Source organism: Streptopelia decaocto (genome assembly GCF_964273445.1).
Source record: "Streptopelia decaocto genome assembly, chromosome: 1".
In the NCBI taxonomy this organism is placed as follows: Eukaryota; Metazoa; Chordata; class Aves; order Columbiformes; family Columbidae; genus Streptopelia; species Streptopelia decaocto.
In genome coordinates this window covers 194,944,443-194,950,442 of record NC_138663.1, presented here as the reverse complement: position 1 = coordinate 194,950,442, position 6,000 = coordinate 194,944,443, and positions in this window count along the sequence as shown.

Genomic DNA, 6,000 nt, shown 5'->3' with positions numbered 1-6,000 from the left:
AGTGCGCTCATGACAAGAACATCTCATCTCTCTAAAATGAGAACAGCAAAAGACTAGTTATGTGCAGCAATTCGGGAGGTGTTGCGCACTTATGTCTATTTAGCATTTTTAATAAAGTGCAAGTACAGAAGAGACTGACTCTTCAGAGAGCCTTGTTTTCTCTGAATTTTTTTTTTAAATATGGACAAGTGCATTTCCAAACTGAACAGGTGGAATTACATCTAGAAATATATTTTGATTTGTTCATTTATCATAATTTGCCAATCGTTTTAAGCAACATTTCAGCTAAAACTAGTGCAAAACCACATTGCTGTAGCAATTGACTTATCACCAAGCCTAATAGATGCTCAGAGACAGGAAGCCTATGATTTATAGGACTGAAATCATGTGACAGCATCAGATGCTGTATGTATCACTCTAGACAGAAAAGCAGCAGAAAATACTTCCAGGAAAGCACTAAACAATGTAACAGAATACATCTGTTGACTCTTCTGCTGGTTCACCAATGTATGGTAAAACATGTGCTAGTGTCAAAACCTCCTAGGGCTGAGCATGTAACCAGAGTGTCTGTGAATCCTTTGCCTGCTCAGCTCCTGAGACGGGGCTTCATTAGCCATGGGACAGCATCACGTTAGCTGCGCTGACACTTGTGAACCCAAGAATTTCCACCGATCAAACATCTCTCTGTCACTCTTGCCAGGGAATTACAGCCCCTTGAGCTAAGCTGTACTTAAGCAGGGAAACTTGAGGGCTATGTTGCATTAAGGTGGTTATTTTGTTAGCTGCTATCTCCCCTGTGCAAAGAGAGTCTTGCTGCTGCTTGCAGTGATGGAAGCAACAAAAATGCTGTTGCACAAATGCTGGGGAGGGGAACACTCCAGACTGCTACGAGTATTTAAAGCATCTTTTATTTTTAAAGCTGTCTGGAAGACTTGCACTTACAGTTAAGCTGTGGCCAGCTGTAACCAATATTAACAAAAATTCTGTTTAGTTGTACAGGGCATAAGCAGTATGCAGAGCCAGGCAAGCTTTATTTTTCCCAAGAGGTCATTCGAAGTGTTAGCACGAAATTGCAAGATGACAAAGCTTGGGCTGCCTGGAGATCAAATCTTGTTGGATTTAATGCCCTCTGGCACATAAGACTTTTTTATTATTTTTTATGAACATCTGCTCAACTTTCTTGATTGGAAAGCTTGTTTTATTTGACATTTCTTTGAAATATTTTGCTCAGTGATGCAGGCCAAAAGACTGCATGAAATACGTTACCCTCCTTGATCGCAAGCTTCGGGAAGGAGGCAAGAAGAGTAAACTCCAGTCTTTTACAGATTGTAGAGTTTGCTGGAATACCAGGAAGGAAGCCAGGTAGTGAGATTCTGATCAGGAAAGAAGGACAAAGTAAGAAAAAATAGAATGAAAAATGAGGCTGATGTAAAGAGATGTGGGAAACGGTTGTGGTAGTGAAAGATTGAGGCTATGGTTCGGGCTTGGCATCCTCAGCATCCACGTAATGTGAGCACCAGTGCTGAGCTGTGCTGCACCGCGGGATTTGCCAAGCCTGAGCCTACAGTGGAAATGCTGCTTGTTCCTGCCAGGTGGAGCAGAGTTCTGACAGCAGAGACTCTGGGAGCAGCTCCCTGAGTCACTGCTCACTGGTTCGTGGGACTGCGGGAGCACTCTTCCGTTTCGAGGCAAAGCGAGCATTTTAGCAGTAAACTGACCTGTTTGACTTTGCCTTGAAACAAATTATGGATATGTTTACACTAGCGGTTTGGCTCACATCCAGCTTGAGTATCTGACACATCCCCTGGAGATCTTCTCCAGTTGCCTTGTGCTGGGTCAGATCTCAGAGCAGCCTCAATACAATACTCTCAATGAAACTAAACCGGGAATCCTGGTCTGGAGCACTCCCAGTCAATTACTGAGTCTTGTGTAAAAGATACTAGTTTCTTGAAAGTACCTCTCAGCTGTAATCGAGTGAGCAGTTCTCATCCACTGTAGCATAAAACTGATGAAGAGCCCAGCACCAGGTTTGTTACCTTCAAACCCTTCCGGCAGTTTGTTATGGAGTGCTGTGTCCCATTCCCCTGCAAAATGTGGGCAAATGCTTCACAGCTTTCTGTTACAGCTGAGAGGTCCTTCAAGAAGATAGTTTCCAGCACTTACAGTAGGTATAGTACCTGAGTGGAACCAAGTGGTTGGGTGTAGTGTTTTTAAAATGTCCTAATCTGTCTGCAGATCCTCAGGCTGAGCACTCCATTTTGGTTCAGCCAGCAACAGTCACAGATGTTCAGAGGAGCCTGGAGAACAGAAGAAACACAGAAGGTGCAAAGACTGGAATTGAAAACAATTGGTAGATTCAGCAGGTGAAATTGTAACTTGTTAGAGCAGATTTAGGATCTACAGGATACTGTGGTCCTCATGATTGTGTCTATAGGAAACTGCACATACCTGTGAGCTCTCACCTTTCTGCTGCTATCGTACCTAGAGTTACTTCACAGGCATTTTGAGTCATAATATACATGTCTACACTGTTTTATCTGAGGCAGACTCTGTTTTGGAAGCAAATGTCCCAGTTGTCCCTACTTTTTTGTTCTTCAAGCTCACTTTGTGGACTAGTCTAGGAGCGGGTGCTGAGGAAGCTGGCTGAGGTCATCGCTAGACCACTCTCCATCATTTCTGCCAAGTCTTGGGAAACAGGAGAAGTGCCTGAGGACTGGAGGAAAGCAAATGTCACTCCAGTCTTCGAAAAGGGCAAGAAGGAGGACCTGGGTAACTACAGACCAGTCAGCCTCACCTCCATCCCTGGGAAAGTGATAGAACAACTTACCCTTGGTGCCATCTCAAGGCATATCAAGGATAAGAGGGTCATTAGGGGCAGTCAACATGGCTTCACCAAGGGGAAGTTGTGTTTGACCAACCTCATAGCCTTTTATAAGGACATGACGAGGTGGATAGATGATGGCAGAGTGGTAGATGTGGCCTACCTTGACTTCAGTAAAGCATTTGACACAGTCTCCCACAGCATCATCGCTGCTAAACTGAGGGAGAGTGGTCTGGATGACCGAGTAGTGAGATGGACTGCAAAGTGGCTGAAGGGAATAAGCCAGAGAGTCGTGGTCAATGGGGCACAGTCTAGTGGGAGGCCTGTATCTAGTGGAGTGCCTCAAGGGTCAGTACTGGGACCAGTACTATTCAATATATTCATCAATGACTTGGATGAGAGAATAGAGTGAACTATCAGCAAGTTTGCTGATGACACTAAGCTGGGAGGAGTGGCTGACATGCCAGAAGGCTGTGCTGCCATCCAGAGACCTGGACAGGCTGGAGAGTTGAGCGGGGAAAAAATTAATGAAATATAACGAGGGCAAGTGCAGAGTCTTACATCTGGGCAGGAACAATCCCAGGTTTCAGTATAAATTGGGGAATGACCTGTTAGAGAGCGGTGTAGGGGAAAGGGACCTGGGGGTCCTGGTGGACAACAGGATGACCATGAGCCAGCACTATGTCCTTGTGGGCAGGAAGGCCAATGGCATCCTGGGGTGTATTAGAAGGGGGGTGGTTAATAGGTTGAGAGAGGTTGTCCTTCCCCTCTACTCTGCCCTGGTGAGACCACATCTGGAATACTGTGTCCAGTTCTAGGCCCCTCAGTTCAGGAAGGACAGGGAACTGCTGGAGAGGGTCCAGTGCAGGGCAACAAAGATGATTAAGGGAGTGGAGCATCTCCCTTATGAGGAAAGGCTGAGGGAGCTGAGAGAAGAGGAGACTGCGGGGTGACCTCATTAATGTTTATAAATATGTAAAAGCTGAGTGTCAGGAGGATGGAGCCAGGCTCTTCTCGGTGACAACCAATGATAGGACAAGGGGTAATGGGTTCAAACTGGAACACAAGAGGTTCCACTTAAATTTGAGAAAAAAACCTCTTCTCAGTAAGGGTAACAGAGCACTGGAACAGGCTGCCCATGGAGGTTGTGGAGTCTCCTTCTCTGGAGACATTCAAAACCCGCCTGGACATCTTTCTGTATAGCCTCATCTGGGTGTTCCTGCTCCGGCAGGGGGATTGGACTAGATGATCTTTTGAGGTCCCTTCCAATCCCTAACCTTCTGTGATTCTGTGAACTGAGAATAAACAGGAGGAGCTGTTCTGGGAGCACACCAACTGCAGCCCGACATTCAGTCCCAGGGACCAGGCCAGAGCTACTCTGACATCTGTACCAGATGTTTTGTTTAAAAACAAACTGCCTTCTCCCATATGTGTAATTTCAAATGAAATGCTTGGCACTGTTTTATTCCTTGGCAGAGGCACTTCTATTGGTCTGTGCTATGCACTGATGTAGCTGTAGCTTCTATGGTAGGTAGGTATTTTGCTTCTGCAAGGAAGGATGCTCAGGCTGAGAGACTAAAGGATAGGGCCAAAGCCAAGAAAACTAGTTTATGAGGTCTTGTCTCCACAGCTCCCTGTATCATGCTGCTAATCCACTCAAAGTTAACTGATGTCTTCTGAAGATGCATAAGGAAGAAAAGCTGTTTCTGTGAAGAATGCTTATTTAGGCCTGTGTACAACTGGCTATCAATTCCACAAACAGAAGAGTTATTCCTTAGTGTATGTACCATCTGCCACACAAGTCCATATTGTGTGCCTGTGTCTGAATCTGCCAGAAGTGAACTGATAAGTTTCAGAGAACCCCAAAACTGTGATGCTGCTGAGATTAGCGTATTGAGCTAGGGTTCCTGTGGCCAGTTCCAGATTGCACTGATAATGAACAGAAGTTTTGCCTCTGATTTTTTTCTTTTTTTTTTTTTTTTTAAGACTTATTTGTATGTTTAAAACCAAAAATAAATCACTACCTTTCATTGTTCTCCAGGATACTTCGGGTATTGAGGCTTGTCCATTGAGTAGCAACAGTTTGTTACTGCACTGATAATACTTCCACAATGGAGTGGGTGTGCACGTGGTAGGAATTGAGCACCTTAAGTACAAAGCAGTCCTCTGGTCATGGAAGCTGTAGTCCTGTTCCATAGCTCTGGTAGGCAGTTACAAGAACGAGTTTCTTATTCTCTCTCCCACTCTGCTTTCACAAAGCCACATCCACACCAATATTGGCTGGGACATGTGCCATCAAGCAGGTTGTGCCTCTGATCAATGTGGGGTTTGTTAAATTTGGGCCTGCTAGGCCTTCATGCTGTTGGTGTTAAGGCAGCCTGAGGAGAACAGATGGATTGAAGGAGGAAAAGAGGAGTTATTGCTGAACCACTTGAGGTAGAGAGAGGAGAGATGGTGCTTCTGGAGGAAAATACAGAAAACAGTATGTACTCTGCCCCAGCTAGTTGGTGGGGACCACAATGATACCTCCAAGAATCTGAGATAGTAATGTTTTTCTTTGAACCTTGTTTGTCCTGACAACCTACAGTACAAATGTTTTGGATTGGGGCTTGTTGTTCTTAAACAACATCTTTGAAGTCCTTAGGCACCTACATGCAAATGAGATGCCCAAGGACTGTTGGATTGAGGTTTGCCTTTGGGAAGGAAAAGTGTTTCAGCCTATTTTTTTTTATATTATGGGCTGTTTTAGCTGGAGCAGCTTTTCTTTCCAGCCCCCTTGTTTATTATGTTGTAGGGATTATCTGAAACTTGGAAAGATATTTTTTTTCCAGAGGAGGATAGGAGTGGCACAGCACGAGCAATTGTGCATCTTGAACATCCAGTTAACATCCTATGCAATCCAAGCAATTTGGGACTAGATCTGAAGCATCAAAGATGAGATTGTCATCACCATTCAGTCAAAAAAACCCAAGCGAACAATAGTTTACTGTCTCAAGGATGAAATCAGTTCATATTACCAAATTATTATGGCTGTGTTTGCTGCAAGTGGAAACTTGTTATATTTATTTTCTTTTATAAGTTTTTCTGACTATCACTTTACACTTAAGAGGTAGAGGGTGGGACTATAAAAAGGTATACTCTGCTGTCCCAAGTAGAAAGAGTTGCTGAAGGAAGAGGCG